Below are 19450 nucleotides of genomic sequence, written 5' to 3'. Positions count from 1 at the left end.
GCTAGCTAGAGAGACTATTATAACAGATTACTTGATCTGTCACCCACCAAAAAAGAGCTCACGTTAGCAATTGAGTGTACATCATACACCAGGTTGCTTTGAGGCATACTTTAAAGTAAAATTATCAGGCCACTACAACCAACTGTGTAGACATGTTTGCATGAGAACACAAGTTTGCTGTAACAATTGTACTCTTTTGATACACTTTTTTTACCCTCAATAATTGATTAAAGTGTGTTTTAATTACTCACATCCTGTACTCATCCATTATAAGACCACCATACAGTAAGGGGTAGAGCACAGTGTTACCAATTTGTTTAATCTGTTCAAGGTCAGGGCGACCTATCCATTATCTGCAGCACACCCTGAAACACTTTAGTCTGATCCAGTGCGCAGGGCCCCCACTAACTACTGTGCTAAAATCTGTATTATGGATTATTTTAGGACAATTTATTATATTTGGGTGTCATATCATGTGAGTGTGACCTTTAATGAACCTTACCAAGCAGCCTTTTATCAAATTATTGTATTTCTTTATATGCGCAGGTATTCTGAAGCCATGAAAATGATTATATTTATTTGATAAACACACATTACTTTTTTGGTATCACAGAAATCTAGAATACATGCATATAAAGGAGCAACTTCTCAAAATAGTTTTAAATTACTATTTTTAAAGGTATGCTATTAAATGTAACGCTTCACATCTAGATTAGGACATCCAGATAATTTCATAATTGTTGCTAATTAATTACAGCTGCTGAGGGATCACTTTCTAGTTAGAAACCGTTTTGACCTGCTTCTAGTGATAAATCCAGGTTGTTTCCCAGAAAACTGTAGCTGAAACTGATGAGTGCAGTTACCAGTGCCACCCTTCAGAGGCCTTGTTTGAGCCTATGCCAAACACATGCATGCTCAGGAAAGGACCCAAAGCTGCCCTTCTTGGTTTACATATATTTGATGGGTTACTAGATTTTGATTGCTTTGACTTTCAGGATTTACAGTATGCTTGGGAAACCATCCATAGCTTATTCCATGAAAGATTTATGCATACTTTAAATGAGATGTTATCTTTTTCTATAGCACCATAGTAGGCAGCACTTTCCAAAGAAAGGAATTCACATATTCAGTCACTGCCACATAGGAGCTTGCAGTCTAACAATCTCCACATAAGTGGTGCTCTGGCTGGAATCGAACCCATGGCCCCAGTGCTGAGAGCGGCAATGCTATATCTACTGAGCCATTACTTGTTTTCCTATCTTACATTACTGGGTACTCTTACGGCTTCCCTTTCAGGTCTTACCCTCTTTTGCTAGATGCCCCCCCCCCCCGATTCCTCTTCTATGTGAAACTGATTCTGAGGCCTATTCATCATTGAAGGACGTATGGCCATCAATTGTGAAGTATGGAGCTCGCTGCAAGTGACAAAGTGACACCAGAGCAATTCATCATTGCTTCGGTGAGGGGACAGCTGCTCCGAAAAGCAGTTGTCCCTGTGGTTAGTATCACAGCTACCTCTGTAGCTGCGTTACTTACCTGCTCCCCGTCGTCCCGGCTACGCATGCATGACCTCCGCGGTCCACCGGGGAGGTAGTGAGGAGGTGGTGGAAAGAGCGGGGCTATGTGAGCAAGCACCGTCTGAATATGGCGCTTGTTCTCGGCAGCAAACTCCGAAAACTTTCAGTTTTCAGAGTTTGCTGAATACCAAGGGGGTCCTATCGGACCCCTGATGATGAATGGCCTGGTAACTTAAATACTGATGGGTCCACATACATCTAGCCTCCTTGCGTGTTAAGCAGCCCCTCTAGTCGCGCCATGCCATGGTGTGACTCAGTAGCACCGATCATCTTTTTGTGCATCTTTTTACCTTCAAATGCGTCTTATTCATACAACGATGTAACTAGATAGCACAAGCAGCTTCTGCTGATTAAAATGATATGCAGCATGCCTATGTTCTGTGAGCGAGTGTGGGTGTATCTGCATGCAAAACGCTACGTTACAGTGTCAGCAGCTGTAGCACTGTAACGTAGCGTTTAGCATGCAGATACACCCGCAGTAGCACACAGAATATAGGCATGCTGCATATCATTTTAATCAGCAGATATTGTTATGCAAATAAGACACATTTGAAGGTAAAAAGACGCACAAAAAGACGCTCAGCATTACCAAGTCACACTGAGCTCCCACGCTGTGTGGTGCGACTTGTACCGCATGGAGGGTAGATGTATGTGGACACATCTGTATGCAGAAACTAGCGTTTCCGCATGGTTACCGGGCCATTTATTGTTTGATGAATAGGCTCCTCTGCATTAACAAGTTCTTGGCTGCTTTGTAAATGTTGCCAATTTTGTCTTCAGATATATCTCAAAATCGTGAAGGGTTTCACATTGAAAAATTCAACATTTTAACATACTGCTGAATTTGTCAGAGCCTGAAAACTTTCATGACTATACAGCTTTAACACTTTTGACACGTTCCATAAAAGAGAACACTGATGTTCTTATGACTCCTTCCTATGTATCATTAGAAGACTTGTATTAAAAAAAAAAAAAAAACTTTTCAGGTCCTTTATTAATACAGTACCTACAAAATGAATGTAGCAAAAAAATGGAAATGTAATTAAAATGAAATAAAATTAATTAGATGATTATCTATTATAATTGTCTGTTTAACCTTGATGCTAGTTTCTTGTTCTGTAAATCTTTCCCTTGTTCTCGAGTCAGTTTTAAAGTCATATAATTGAAGCGTACATTACTCACACGTGAAGACGCAATCTAGCAGTCAGGCTAGCTTTAATGTCTTTGTATGCCAGCTTCATTAATAACAGTAATTCCGGCATCACTTGCTCTTAAATAGCCTAATTTATCAACAGGCAATTTAGCGGGCAGTTGTGTCAGGGATGCAGATAACCAGACGTTAACGAGATACCTGCTTTCCACCTGACTATGCTGCTTTTTCCCCACTTAAAGGTGGAGTCTGTTTGCCAGTAAAGAAAATAAGAAGTCAAATACTCATTAGAAAAAAAAACTAAAGCTATTTATTAATGTTCCCTGAAATGACATATGTGAATGATTGTCTATACTGGTGCGCAAGATTTGCCGGTTTGTTACTGACAGGATCCATTAAGCTGCGTAAAGAAAAGAGACCGTTTTGGCAAAGCTGCAGTTTAATGAACACTGTGGAAGACCCTTGTGTAGTCAGATGGCTGAAAGGACGCTGATAACTTTGAACCTTGTAATTGATCACTGTAATTGCCTTGCATGTGAGTCAGCAGCCTTCAAAATGAAAATTTGTCATTGAGGTTTAGTATGTAAATAAATGTATGTATATGTATATATATATATATATATATATATATACAGTCAGGTGCATAAATACTGGGACATTGACAGAATTTTCATATTTTGGCCTCTATTCACCACCACAATGGCTTTCAAATGAAACAAACAATATGTGCTTTAACTGCAGACTTTCAGATTTAATTTGAGGGTAATTACATCCAAATCAGGTGAACAGAGTAGGAATTACAACGGTTTCTATATGTGCCTCCCACTTTTTAAGGGGCCAAAAGTAATGGGACAAAGTAAACAATCCTAAATCTAACATTCACTTTTTAATACTTTGCTGCAAATCCTTTGCAGGCAATTACAGCCTTAAGTCTGGAACGCATAGACATTACCAGACGCTGGGTTTCATCCCTGGTGATGCTCTGCCAGGCCTCTACTGCAAATGTCTTCAGTTCCTGCTTGTTCTTGGGACATTTTCCCTTCAGTTTTTTTCTTCATCAAGTGAAATTCATGCTCAATCGGATTCAGGTCAGGGGATTGACTTGGCCATTGCATAACATTCCACTTTTTAGCCTTAAAAAACTCTTTGGTTGCTTTTGCAGTATGCTTCGGGTCATTGTCCATCTGGACTGTGAAGCGCCGTCCAATGAGTTCTGAAGCATTTGACTGAATATGAGCATATAATAATGCCCGAAACACTTCAGAAGTCATTCTGCTGCTTTTGTCAGCAGTCACATCATCAATAAATACAAGGGAACCAGTTCCATTGGCAGCCATACATGCCCACGCCATGACACTACCACCACTATGCTTCACTGATGAGGTGGTATGTTTTGGATCATGAGCAGTTCCTTTCCTTCTCCATACTCTTCTCTTCCCATCACTCTGGTACAAGTTGATCTTTGTCTCATCTGTCCATAGGATGTTGTTCCAGAACTGTAATGGCTTTTTTAGAAGTTTTTTGAAAAACTCTAATCTGGTCTTCCTGTTTTTGTGGCTCACCAATGGTTTACATCTTGTGGTGAACCCTCTATATTCACTCTTGTGAAGTCTTCTCTTGATTGTTGACTTTGACACATATACACCTACCTCCTGGAGAGTGTTCTTGATTTGGCCAACTGTTGTGAAGGGGTTTTTCTTCACCAGGGAAATAATTCTTCTGTCATCCACCACAGTTGTTTTCCATGGTCTTCCGGGTCTTTTGGTGTTGCTGAGCTCTCCGGTGCAGTCTTTCTTTTTAAGAATGTTCCAAACTGTTGATTTGGCCACACCTAATGTTTTTGCTATCTCTCTGATGGGTTTGTTTTGATTTTTCAGCCTAATGATGGCTTGCTTCACTGATAGTGACAGCTCTTTGGATCTCATATGGAGTGTCGACAGCAACTGATTCCAAATGCAAATGTCACACCTAGAATCAACTCCAGACCTTTTACCTCCTTAATTGATAATGAAATAACGAGGGAATAGCCCACGCCTGTCCATGGAATAGCTTTTGAGTTGATAGTCCCATTACTTTTGGCCCCTTTAAAAGTGGGAGGCACATATAGAAATTCCTACACCGTTCACCTGATTTGGATGTAATTACCCTCAAATTAAATCTGAAAGTCTGCAGTTAAAGCACATCTTGTTAGTTTCATTTCAAAGCCATTGTGGTGGTGAATAGAGGCGAAAATATGAAAATTCTGTCAATGTCCCAATGTTTATGCACCTGACTGTATATATATCGAAATAAAGCCGGCACTCCACAGGTTAAATAACATACAAATGCCTGGGTGCTCTCTGATGGTCCAAACAGGCCAAAATGTACACATGCAAAAAACAGCGGCACTCACAGAACTTGCAAAGAAGACTCCAGACTCCCAAGGTCAAGTTCAACGTTTCAGTCAAACGACTTTTATCAAGAACCATAGAACAGTGAAATGGTACATACCTATATACCAGAATACATCCCATAGTGACAAATCGTGTAGCCTGCCCAGCGTCTCCCGCCGGATGAAGTGACGTCATAAGAGCGGGACCCGCCTCCTGAGGATGACGGGGCTGCCAGACGCGTCGCTACCATAGTTATACTCCATAGCAACGGAGCTTACTACGTGCGGGCATCAAGCCGGTCATGTGACCCACCCCCTAACCTAACAAGAATGGTCCACTTACTGTGTGTTAGATGGGGGTGGTAACGGAAGACAACACAGCCAATCTTGCGCATGCAACAGACTATCAGTAACTGAGTGTGACAACGCGAACAGCACTGGGGACAAGGTCAGCATGCAAAGGTGCAATTAAAGTATAAGCGCAATGGATGCAACCACACATACTGGATCGGGTGCCTGGGCAGACTTTCATCATATATAAAGAACTGAGTGATGTTAACATAATGGTGGGTGCCCATAAACAATAGCAGTGACAAAACAAAATACATATGTTCACTTTTGTACACTTTGTCATATCGGTGTATAACACCTACAATGAAGCAGCAATAAAAAATATATAAATATATGGAACTGAAAAAACAGTTCTACAAAAATAATAATAAATACTGGGAACACCAGGATAGGATGAAAAGGATCTAAAGTACATGACCTGTGCTAATTGAGCACATAGAGAGTGGTATACAAACTGAATTGATCTGGGTGGGCTTCGCATATCAACACTATATAACATAATGTATAAAGATATAATGAAACCATAACAACCAGATGGGGCCCCTGAAACCATAAATGAATCACATAAACACCATTTCAGTGTACATTGAATATTAAATCTGGATGCCCCAATCTCGTAATATTACTCCAATGTCCAATATTGCCTGAATCAAAAAAGCAATAGTAAATCAAACTGTGCCAAGTCCTTTGAGCAAGGATGAATCTCAATGCCACACCAATGGTGGCTGACCAGCCTGTGGAAAGAATGTATAATTAATGACAACAGGAAAAAATAATAAAGAAATATATATTGAATGAGAGTGAAGATGTTAAATCAGAAAAAACTGAGCAAAGAGACAGGAGATAAATGATGGATGGAACAGATGAGGCACGACTATGGATCTCAGTATGTTACAGCACCAGGTATTCCATGGGGGTCTCCCACCCAAGTACTAAACTGGCCTACACTGCTTAGCTTCAAAGATCTGACGGTATAAGGCGTATCCAGTGTAGTATGACTGTAACAAAATTGTATACAATCCCGATTAAGTCCTTGATCACTCTGAACATACCATCTAGAATAGCAAGACCATGAAAAAAATGGAAAATAGTGAAATAACACAAGATATCAAAGAAAAGCAACAAAGAGAAGAAGGCAAAATGGAAAAAAGACGAAACAGATTGTAAAACAATCAAAGAAAGAACATATAATAATGGGTAATGAATGCCCAGTAAGTAGTTGCAGAGTCAAAATATATATATATATATATATATATATAAAATTAGGTAATTGATGCAGTGTATGCATGATGATAAATGACATTAGTATCTTTGCAACATAAAAGCATAAGGCCACAGGTAGATTTTTATACAGAACTCAAGGTAACTAGAGTAATAATATCATTATAGTGAATATCAATGGGGAATTTCCACTGGTGTCACATAACTGTTTGCGATCTGATAATTTACATCAGATGGTACATTACCATATGCAAATTATAGTAAGTAACATATAAAGTTTCTGGTATCCTATCAACAAAAAACATTGTTTTATAATTATTTTTTTGTAGTGGTTGCCCAGAGTACTCTGTGATTTTTACTGTACATCATGGGCGTATCTATAATGGATATGGGTGTACATGGGTCCAGGGGTGCCTACACAGCAGACCCTGCACCCATAAAGTTTACTTAGCTCTCCCAGGTCTGGTGCCAGTGCTGCAGAAATGGGAAAATGGCATAGCCACTACTTTCCAGGAGATTTGGTTATAATATACACAGTAGGGAAATGAAGAGGAACAAGGTGTGGGTGCCATGTTCACGGAGACCTGCATATTCACAAACTCTAGCGCAGTAGGTGGCACCGAATGGGGGGCTATGAGTACCAATTACCAAGTCCCAGACTTGATGGAGGAGCCCCACGGTGGCCTGGGTTTGCCACACGCCTCCCCCTCCTTACACCCCCCCACTGCTGTGTGCGGGGCTGCAGTAGGGTTAGGGGGGCTGCTGTCGCTGATCAGCAGCAGCTGTCTCCTTTGGTTGTGTTGGGGGTGGAAGAGCAATCACAGTGATCCCCCCACCCCCCTGCAGATGTGCCCTTGGCTGAGGGGCACACGGTGCTACATGACTCAATACTTTTTGTTTTTTTCAAAGGAGGTGTGGCCATGCCTACTTGCATTAGGTCATGCCCCCACATCACTGGGGCCTGGAAAACATTGCTATGGCCCTGGACACAGTGTCAGAGTCTACTCTGCAATTGGACTGGCATGGGAGGGTGGGGCCGCATGGGCCCCCTCCTCTCTTATACAGTTCAGACCGATTTGTTTTAAAGTACTTTGTACAATAAATTTGACTGGCTTTTGGAACATAGGTAATGTAAGCAGAATTCAGTGAGACCGTTCGTTATCTCAAACTACATTGTATATCACCAATATTCAATGATCAGCTCTGTTATGTATACATGGGACATTTTTATAGTGTACAAGTATTTCTATTTTTTTCTTAAAAAGTCAAGACCCCATAGACAGCCATAGTAACCTTGTACCTCTAAAGGAAAGAGAAACAGAATGATCCCCATCTTTTGCAAATATGTTTAATTTCTTTCAATAGTCTTGTTCTGCTAAAGTAAGCCATCTTGCATATATCTTTTTGCATCCTTTTAATTGTGCTATACATGTGGCTGGGTGCTATGAAACGTATACAAATCTGTAATCACAATTACTATGTTATATGGTGGCAATTTATAAATAAAAAGATAATCATTTTGCATTGCTACAAATTCAACCTGTGCAGAGAAACATAAAGGATGTTTGCTCCAAGTCCCCAAATTAACACTGCAGCCAGCTGCTAATGATAATTAAAATACTAATTAGCTGCTTTCATAGCAACTTTATGTCCAATGCAGTTTAAAGTAGTTACACATTTTATTAAAAGCCAATTGCTGTGTTGGCTCTTAAACAGAGTCCAGGAATTTCAGTCCATGTGAGATTGTGCTGTTTCATAGGCATTTTCAAAGCCTGGCAGAATGTCTCCCTGTTGATTACTGAGTGTCTTTTCCTATAAAGCTAAATATATGGGTCATTGGCTGGCACTATGTAATGTACTCCGTAATGACACTGAGGGCATAATTATCATCTTTTAGAAAGTAGCAAATCCTCACAAGGCAAATGCAAGTAACTGGCATAGGAGTATCAAATCTTTGAAAGGAAATAGTGCCTGTTCCTCAGCAGGATTTATAATACTATATAAAATATACATTATTGGTATATTATGCTTCTAATATTATAGATTTATATTACCGTATATACTCGAGTATAAGTCGACCCGAATATAAGCCGAGGTTCCTACTTTCACCACAAAAAACTGGGAAAACTTATTGACTCGAGTATAAGCCTAGGGTGGGAAATGGCAGCAGCTGGTAGTGCCCCCAGTAGTAATTCCCCCTGGTTGTGCCCCCAGTAGTAATCCCTCCTAGTAGTGCCCCCAGTGGTAATCCCCCCTTTCCGTGCCTCCAGTAGTAATCCCCCCCTGGTAGTGCCCCCAGTGGTAATCCCCTCTTTTAGTGCCCCCTGTAGTAATCCCCCCCTGGTAGTTCCCCAGTAGTAATCCCCCCCTGGTAGTGCCCCCTGTTGTAATCCCCCCCCTGGTAGTTCCCCCAGTGGTAATAACCCCTTTTAGTGCCCCCTGTAGTAATCCCCCCCTGGTAGTATCCCCAGTGGTAATCCCCCCTTTTAGTGCCCCCTGTAGTAACCCCCCCCGGTAGTATCCCCAGTGGTAATAACCCCTTTTAGTGCCCCCTGGTAGTGCCCCCTGTAGTCCCCCCCCAAGTAGAGAGAGACATAATAAGAATCAAAAAAAAAAAATCACTTACCTGAAACTCCCGCTCCTGGTCCCGCCGCTAACAGCTCCTGCGGCCGCTTTGTATGGGAGAGACGTCATTACTCATGACGTCTCTCCCATTACCCACTGCGAGAGCCGGAAGATGGCTCCTGCAGTGGGAGCAGCAGCAGCCGCTGAGAGTCTGACAGACTCTCATCGGCTGCTGATTACAGCAAACACGCAGCTGCCGGCTCCGGCGGCTGTGTGTTTGTGCTGTGTAGCGCTGACCAAACTCCGTCTGGTCAGCGCTACATTTCACTCGAGTATAAGCCGAGGGGGTACTTTTTCAGCACAAAAAATGTGCTGAAAAAGTCGGCTTATACTCGAGTATATACGGTATGTAGGTAATACAGTGCATCCGGAAAGTATTCACAGCGCTTCACTTTTTCCACATTTTGTTATGTTACAGCCTTATTCCAAGACGGAATAAATTTGTTTTTGTCCTCCAAAATTCTACACACAATACCCCACAATGACAACGTGTAAAAAGTTTTTTTTTTTTAGATTTTTGGAAATTTTAATTTAAAAAAAACCCCTAAAGCTGCATACACACACAACGGTTTAGTAAATGAACGATTTTAGTAAACTATTTTCGTTTATTTTCTTTAATGGAGAAATGAACAAAAATCGTCTACTAAAATCATTCATTTACTAAATGTAATGAACGATTTTTTTGAACTACAAATGATTTTTGCATATTCCCTTACTGAAAATCGTTGAGTTGATCAGTCTGACTGAACTAAAAACTACAAACGTGAATGTGCATGAACGATAATCGTTCATCGTTTTAACTCAGAAAGTGAACGATTTTTTCAACAATTGAACAATAAATGATATAGTTATCGATGATCAAAAAAATCGTGTGTTTATGCACCTTCAGAAATCACATGTACATAAGTATTCACAGCCTTTGCCATGAAGCTTAAAATTGAGCTCAGGTGCATCCTGTTGATTCAGTTGATTGGACATGATTCTGAAAGGCATAAGGCCCCCATACATCGACAATTGACTGCAGCAATTGTGCAATTTGCAATAGATTGTGTATAAAAATCTTTCCCTTTTTCAATCGATTGCAGAATTGCCACAATCAATTGAAAAAGTGAAAGATTTTTATACACAAGTGACTGCAAATTGCACAATTGCTGCAATCAATTGCTGATGTATGGGGGCCTATACACCTGTCTATATAAGGTCCCACACTTGACAGTGCAGGTCAGAGCACAAACCAAGGAATTGTCTGTAGACCTACAAGATAGGATTGTCTCAAGGCACAAATCTGGGGAAGGGTACAGAAAAATATCTGCTGCTTTGAAGGTCCCAATGAGCACAGTGGCCTCCATTATCCATAAATGGAAGAAGTTCAGAACCACCAGGACTCTTCCTAGAGTTGGCCGGCCATCTAAACTGAACGATTGGGGGAGAAGGGCCCTTGTCATGGAGGTGACCAAGAACCCGATGGTCACTCTGTCAGAGCTACAGCATTCCTCTGTGGAGAGAGGAGAACCTTCCAGAAGGACAACCATCTCTGCAGCAATCCACCAATCAGGCCTGTATGATAGAGTGGCCAGATGGAAGCCACTTCTTAGTATAAAGCACATGGCAGCCCGCCTGGAGTTTGCCAAAATGCACCTGAAGGACTCAGACCATGAGAGACAAAGATTGTACTCTTTGGCTTGAATGCTAGGCGTTATGTTTGGAGGAAACCGCTCATCACCAGGCCAATACCATCCCTAGAGTGAAGCATGATGGTGGCAGCATCATGCTGTGGGGATGTTTTTCAGTGGCAGGAACTGGGAGACTAGTCAGGATAGAGGGAAAGACGAATTCAGCAATGTACAGAGAGATCCTGGATAAAAACTTGCTCCAGAGCGCTCTTGCCCTCAGACTGGGGCGACGGTTCATCTTTCAGCAGGACAACGACCCTAAGCACACAGCCAAGATATCAAAGGAGTGGCTTCAGAACAACTCTGTGAATGTCCTTGAGTGGCCCAGCCAGAGCTCAGACTTGAATCCAATTGAACATCTCTGGAGAGATCTGAAAATGGCTGTGCACCGACGCTTCCCATCCAACCTGATGGAGCTTGAGAGGTGCTGCAAAGAGGAATGGGTGAAACTGCCCAAAGATAGGTGTGCCAAGCTTGTGGCATCATATTCAAAAATACTTTAGGCTGTAATTGCTGCCAAAGGTGCATCAACAAAGTTTTGAGCAAAGGTTGTGAATACTTATGTACATGTGATTTCTATGTTTTTTTTTTATTTAATGAAATTTGCAAAAATTGTAAACAAAACTTTTCACGTTGTCATTATGGGGTATTGTGTGTATCATTTTTAGGACAAAAAAGAATTTATTCCTTTTTGGAATAAGGCTGTAACATAAACTGTAAAAAGTGAAGTGTTGTGAATACTTTCTGGATGCACTGTAGTTCAGAGAATATAGCACCCACTTAATAGCTCGCCAGTCCTGCTTTTCTTGGGCATAATTTCTCCCAGGATTGTCCATTATTTCCCCATTGAGATGATTACTTATAATAAAGTTGTAATGGTTGTGTCTATACATGGATTTTTTTCAGAAATGTACTCCTTAGACCTGTGTATGGAGACACATTTTTTTTTTCTGAATTTTTGTCTGTCTATTCTTTCCGGCATGACACACATACGACAGGATGAATTTGGATTGCATTTTCAATATTGTATAGCTTAGTCACCTAGAAAGAAGCTGAGGTATGTATTATCTCAATGTGAAATCAGGGAGAGGAGCAATAAAGGAAAAACCAGACACTTGACACTCTGTGTGTGCAGGCTCCTCAAGCCAAAAATGCAGATGTATATAAATAAAGTTTTTTGGGGATAAATATACTTTTAGGGACTGTTTATGAACTATGGAGAGAAAAAAAAGTCCAAAACTGACTATATGTGTGTATATCTACTATATGAAAGCGAAAATTTGTCCTTCTGTCTTTCTATACAAATCCACAGTTTACAAGCCACGATCGTGAAATTTTAGATACAAGTGTATAAAAACATGGCGCCGGCAACTAAAAAAAATTTGAAATCGAAATTACTGTTACTTTTTAATTGATTAAAAACACAATTTTTGCATACCATTCGCCCTCTACAGGTCAGGTATGGAATTGCAAATGGATTTAGCTTATCTACTATATTTTCTTTTCTATCTTCTCTACTATATCAAAGCGAAAATTTGTCCTTCTGTCTTTCTATACAAATCCACAGTTTACAAGCGAAGATCATGACATTTTACATACGAGCGTATTAAAATACGGCGGAGGCAACTAACAAATTTTTAAATCGAAATTAATTACTATTAATTTTTAATTAATTTAAAACCACAATTTTTGGTTGGACTCTCATTGTAGGGCCTCACGTTATATGGGTAGGGCCTCGGAGCAAGCGTTTTGTGTTATGATCTTAATGTTTATTATCGAAGAGAGCTTTGCCTGCATTCTCAGCTCTCTGACTATACCAAATTACGCAACAACATTTACTGCTTTCTTCCAACTGTGTCAAAATTATGACTTTGCATGTACTGCTGTACTGTGAGCTGCCAAAATATTACACATGGAATGCTCCTCCCAAAGTTTTTCTGCGCAGAAAACAAGAAGTCACTGTAGATGGTCAACCTGGTATCAGAGCAACAGAAGCTCTTGGCTGTGTTTATACTGTACATCCTACAAATTTTGAATGCTTCTATCTACGAAGTTTGCTTTACACCATTACAGGCCCTACTACCTTCGAAGACCTTAGGACTGTTGATGGGGAAGTTTGTCACACTTTTCGTGAGGCCTGCCTAAGGAGAGGTTGGTTGGAGGATGATGTGTAAACAAACATTCTTAAAATCCTGGATACTCCAGCTAGTGTGTATATGTATAATATATATATATGTGTGTATGTGTGTGTATATATATATATATATATATCTCTCTATCACACCACAAACGAGATATATAGAGATATATATATATATATATATATATATAGATATATATATATCTCAAGATCTATTTTGCATATAAATCTGTATGTTGAGCACTAATCAGGCAACGTATCTTGACTCATGAAGTTGCAGTAAACATATCAATCCAGTAGATGGCGCACCAAGACAAATACTACATATCATAGTGTCACTGCTCGTGTTACTTGCAACTTTTCAGTGTTACTGTAGGCTAAGTAACAACGTATCTCAGGGTTGCAGGTGTAGATCTCAGGGCCAGCTGCTTCTCCCATGGGCAGCTTTGTGTGGCTTGCTCATGAGTTAGTAGTCCCAAGCATCTTTTTGTGTTAGAAAGAAAAACTGCAAATATTGTTTTCAAAGACATTTTCTGATCAATGTCTACAATATAAATATACGTCACAATATTAGATGCCGCTACTGTCTTTGTAAAATTAGTTCCGCTGAGCAATAACAGACATCCATGTGAGCAAAGCTGTGGGCAAACAGTAGTATTGCAATATAACTGGGTGTATTAATTTGCAGCCTTTCTGCCCATCTACGTTACCTAAAGGATTGGCTTCATGGTGAAAAACACTTCTGTAAACTATGTTGGAGGGCAGTTTTCTCAATGGTGCTAGCTTGATGTTTTTTCTCCACCTACATGAACATCACTTGCCGGTGCCCACTTGAAAAATGGGGCACATGTTGCACCTGTACAAATCTGCTTTTCACTTTATGCTAACCCTTAATTTCCAACATGGAGAGGCTGGTTACGCATTAGCAGCCTGCAGTGCTAATGGTCTTAACTGTATTTGACAGCTATTAGACAGGACGACTCTGAAACCCTTAACATTGTATTAGACCCTTTGATATTTTCTTACTTACAGGTCCAACACTATACCCAGCAGTTTCACAGGTGTTGTCACTGAATGATAGGAGGAACCCATTAGACCACTTGCTATCTGTCAAAGTCCCCAACATAAAACAATTTCCCTCCACTGTTCCTTCTTACACAAACAAATTCAATTTGACAACCTGAGAATGGGTTTAGCTGCTTGGCACAATCGGAAGATTGCTTTCCCTCATTGATTTGTTAGACAGACTCTTTCTGAATTGATTAGTTTGCTACCAGCTGCAACATACATTGAAGCATTCCTGAACATATTGAATAGGTGTATTTCCTCACATCATAGAAATGTGATTGGTTTAGCAGAGGATTACTCCAAATGCAGAGGTCCCAAGGGCAGATTGGTGCTTTGCCGCTTGGACCCGATCCGGTGGTTTTTAGCCCAGGTTTTGGCTCTATGCTAGCTGCCACCTGGTGACCTGTGTAGGACACCATACACATGTATATACTGAGTAGAGATCTTTGACAACAGGATTTGGAAGCAGAGAGGTGCAGAAAATCCATTTATAAAGCCTACATTATTTTTTATCGTTGTATAAATTGAGGGCTCTCTATCAGTAGCTTTCTTGTATTATTTATTTGATGCACAAAATTCTGCAGCATATAGAGCAAATTACATACATGTAGAGGATTAGCAGGCAAAAGTCTGTACATATTAAGAAGTTTTTCAGTAGGAAGGCACCCAAGTTCACAAATGCAGTTCTCCAAACATGTACTACTTGCCATTAACGTTTAACTTCGTTTGTTATCCACATAATTACTAGACAGCCTTCCTAACCTTATTTTGTTTCCTATTGAGGATACATTATTATATATCCTCATCAGTATGCAGTAATAACAGTGCTATATAAAGCTAGCAGAGACCGATGGTGGTCTGTTTGTCCCTACTGGACAAATCCCCCACCTGTTGAAAATACAGACAACTGATTTTAAGTTTGAAGTGGTTTAAACCCAGAGGCCATGACTCTCCACTTCTGTGAATAGCTTTGATTTAAATGGGTTCAAGTTTAGTGTTGTTAAATAAAGCCAGTTCTATGAATGGGGATTATGGTTGAGATACTGAGTGGGTATAGGAAGCTGATATTATGTTGAAAGTACAGTACCTGTTTGGGCCTCTTTGATCCTGAGGACTTTTCCTTCCTACCTACCTCTCCAAATTTTTCGTCATAGTGTGGTTTATTTGATGGGGATGGAGTGTGATTTGGTGACATGGCAGTGAAGGATGTTGGGTGGTGCTGATGACCTTTGTTGGGCACAACACTGTCCTTCCAGGTGGCTACACCATAAGTTGCTTCTAAATGTTGTATGCATGTTCTGGGTGTGCAGATGTGTCCTCAGACACCTACTGTAAATGCCATATGGCACGAAACACCCAGCATGACTGAGCTGCTCTGAAAGGTGTATCATACCATCTTTATCTTAAAATTGTGCATCTTATTTGCATCACCGAGGTGGCATAACACCACTTTTAAATTTACTAGAGACACCGGGCTGTGACTTTAACCACACAGGAATTAGTTTAAAACACATGTAAAGTCACAGATGAAGCACAGTGGCGTGAGAAAGTGTTGTGGCCACTGCATCATAGCACTTTGTGTACAGATTTAGGGGTATATACAATCGGGAGTGAGGTTTATCATGCAGATCTTGTGCCCAATTGTGAAATACCACGGATATGCATGTTCCCGATACCTGCAGTATTCAATAAAAAAAATGCACACAGGGTTTTCAGCACTGAAAACATTGCGACGCGAGAAAAAAATAAAAGCTTACTTACCTGTCTGTTGGTCTTCGGTGGTCTCCACAGCTCCTGGTCATCTTTGCACAGGAGAGGGGGCTGTTGGGACTCTAGGGGGCTGCTGGGAGGAGAGGTGGCTGCAGGGATATGCAGTTCTCCCTGCAGCTGTCTCCGGGGTGGGGGGGGGCTCACACACAAACGGGAGTCACACAGACACAGACACACACACATAATCACTTATACACACTTACACATTACTACACATAAAACATACTTACACACACCGCCGCTGCAGGAGACCAGTTCCCGATGCTGGAGGGAGAATACACCACTTTGGAAGGTGACTATTTACTGACTAAGCTAAATTAGTCTTTAGGAGGGGTGTCGCCGGGGTCTCATGCATTTCCTGACCATTTTTCCTAAAAATATGGATTTTCTGAAAAATTGGTTGTGCCATGGAGGTGCTCAAAAAATGAAAAACCCTGCATTTAATTGAATAGCAAAAATCATGCACATGCAGGAAAAATCCTGCAGGTGCGGGATTTTTGCTATTCTCTTACATAACTGAATATGCCTCTTAGACTCATTTGCACACAGATGTACAATAAAAATGTTGCAAATCAAATTGATCAGTGCAAAGTAGATTTGTCACTCCTATGCATTTTATTTGTGTAAATAAGACTTACATTTTGAGCGAAAAGGACGCTTGGCGCGGCAGAGTCTCCTGGGACCTGGTGCGCCGATGGGGGCTGTTTGTTGCGACTGAAGTTTGAGGACACATCTGTGTTTTGCTTTTCTTACATGTCTAATAGACTGTACCTATTTTTCCTTACCCCTCCCTAATTTTTGAGGGTCAATAAATGTTTACTTATTTTTCACGCAAATAACAATGTCTGTCTTGTTGATATTTATTTAAAATGTTTTATTATTAAATTGCTTAATGTTTTTGGATCAGGTTTGACTGGGAGTCATCGGTTGTTAGGGCATTTAATTTTTTATACAACTGTATTATCCTTTTGCACAACCACTTGCTTATGAGTCTTTAGACCCATGGACCACTATTTCTATTATACTCTCTTTATTCTACACATTTGGATGCAAAAAATCAAATGTAACCACAGATGAATAATGTGTCTATGTATGTACGTATGTATATATATATATATATATATTAGGGGTGAGCGGGTTCGGATTTTTGAAATCCGAACCCCCCCGAGCCCCCCCGATCCGAGGCCAATCCGAGTTAGGCTCGACTTTTCCCGCCTGACTCGGATCTGAAATCGAGGCAAAACGTCATCATCCCGCCTTCCGGGTCTCGCAAATTTTGGATTCTATTTAAGGTACCCGCGTTGGAACCATTTTCTCACTCGGCTGTGGACAGTGAAGATGGAGGGTTGGAGTTAGGGCTGGCTGGGCTGTGTAGTGTTGTGCTGTGCTGCACTGTGCTGCTGTTGTCCATAGGGGCTGTGTCCACTCCTCCAAAGTCCATAGGGGCTGGCTAGGCTGTGTTGTGCATAGAGGCTGTGTCCACTCCAAAGTCCTGTGCAGTGTCCCAGTCCTAAAGGGGTGCTGTAATGTTGTCCAGGGGGTGCTCTGTCCATCAGGGGTGCCCCCCCCCCAAGTGCAAGAAAAATAAATATTTTTTCTGTGTTTGTGAATTGTGTGCACTGTGGCTGCACGTGCATCAACAAAGGAGCAGTGCCAAGCGTGCGCCTGTGTCCCATAAGTAAAAGGCCGGCTGGCTTGTCCATTAAAGGGTGCTGTAACCCCCAAAGTGCATCCAAAAAAAAAAAAAAAAATTATTTGAATTGTGTGCGTAGTAGCCGCATGTGCACCAACAAAGTAGCGTCAAGCGTGCGCCTGTGTCATAAGTGATGGGCCGGCTGGAGTGCACTTTTGGGTGCTGTAACCCCCAAAGTGCACTCCAAACAAAAAATAAAAAAATATATTTTTTTTGTGTTTGTGAATTGAGTGCGCAGTAGCCGCACGTGCATCAACAAAGTAGCGCCAAGCGTGCACCTGTGTCATAAGTAAAGGGCCGGCTGGCTTGACCATTGAAGGGTGGTGTAACTCCCAAAGTGCACTCGAAACAAAATAAAAAATATTTTCTGTGTTTGTGAATTGTGTGCACTGTACGTACATGCTCAAAGCAGCAGTGCCAAGCGTGCGTCTGTGTGTTTAAAGGGTGGTGTAACCCTCAAATTGCGCTCCACAAAAAATTCTTTTTTTTTCTGTCTTTGTGAATTGTGTGCACTGTAGCTGCACGTGCATCAACAAAGGAGCAGTGCCAAGCGTGCGCCAGTGTCCCATAAGTAAAGAGCCGGCTGGCTCATTTCTTAAAGGGTGGTGTAACCCACAAAGTGCCCTAGTCTCCAACAAAAATAAAAAATTATTTTCTGTGTTTGTGTGCGCCTTAGCCGCACGTATATATCAATATAACATAAATGGAGGACCAAACTTTCTCCGATAAAAATAAAATAGGGAAAGATCAAGAACCACTTCCTCCTAGTTCTGAAGCTGCTGCCACTAGTCATGACATAGACGATAACATGCCATCAACGTCGTCTGCCAAGGCCGATGCCCAATGTCATAGTAGAGGGCACATACAATCCCAAATGACAAAGTTCAGGAAAATGACCTTAAAAAAAACATTTAAATCATCTGAGGAGAAACGTAAACTTGCCAATATGCCATTTACGACACGGAGTGGCAAGGAGCGGCTAAGGTTTTTCCCTATGTTCATGACTAGTGGTTCAGCTTCACATGACGATGGAAGCCCTCCTCCCGCTAAAAAATCAAATGAGTTAAGCTGGCAAAAGCACAGCCAAGAACTGTGCGTTCTAAGAAGATATCACAAATCCCCAAGGAGAGTCCAAGTGTGGTAGCGGTTGCGATGCCTGACCTTCCCAGCACTGGACGGGAAGAGGTGGCTCTTTCCACCATTTGCACGCCCCCTGCAAGTGCTGAAAGGAGCACCCACAGTCCACTTGCTGATATGCAAATTGAAGGTGTCACTGTTGAAGTACAACAGGATGAGGATACTGGTGTAGCTGGCGCTGAGGAGGAAGTTGGCGAGGAGGATTCTGATGGTGATGTGGTTTGTTTAAATCAGGCTCCGTGGAAGACAGTTGTTGTCCGTGGGATGAAAAAGCCCATCACTGTCATGCCTGGGCAGAAGACCAAACATTCCACCTCTTTGGTCTGGCAATATTTCTATCCAAATCCGGACAACAACTGTCTTGCCATATGTACCATATGAAAGGTGAAATAAGTAGGGGTAGGGACGTTAACCACCTAGGAACATCCTCCCTTATACGGCACCAGCAGCGCGTTCATAAAAAGTTACTGTCAAGTTCAGAAACTTTGGCTAAGACCGTAAGCAGTCCAGGGACACCTAAATCCTGTTGTCCTGTTGTATCCAAGCGCCTGCAAACCACACCGTCAACTCCCTCCTCGTCAATTTCCTCCTTAGTCAGGATCGGAAGTAGTCCTGCAGGCCATGTCACTGGCATGACTGACTCTCCTATCCGGGATTCCTCCAGAGGATCCTGC

The 19450-nt window shown here is 41.4% G+C and overlaps 1 protein-coding gene and 1 pseudogene across 1 annotated transcript in view; one reads left to right on the top strand and one right to left on the bottom strand.

The window, feature by feature from the left end:
- The window catches only part of CDH23 (cadherin related 23), a 1221584-nt gene that overhangs the window by 252760 nt on the left and 949374 nt on the right, over positions 1-19450 (top strand). The gene's annotated exons all lie outside the window — the stretch shown is intronic.
- LOC148524170 (5S ribosomal RNA) lies at positions 6338-6455 on the bottom strand (annotated as a pseudogene).

This window comes from Taudactylus pleione, unplaced genomic scaffold, assembly GCF_031769625.1.
Source record: "Taudactylus pleione unplaced genomic scaffold, aTauple2 ptg000121l, whole genome shotgun sequence".
In the NCBI taxonomy this organism is placed as follows: domain Eukaryota; kingdom Metazoa; phylum Chordata; class Amphibia; order Anura; family Myobatrachidae; genus Taudactylus; species Taudactylus pleione.
This window is presented reverse-complemented; position numbering and strand designations above follow the sequence as displayed.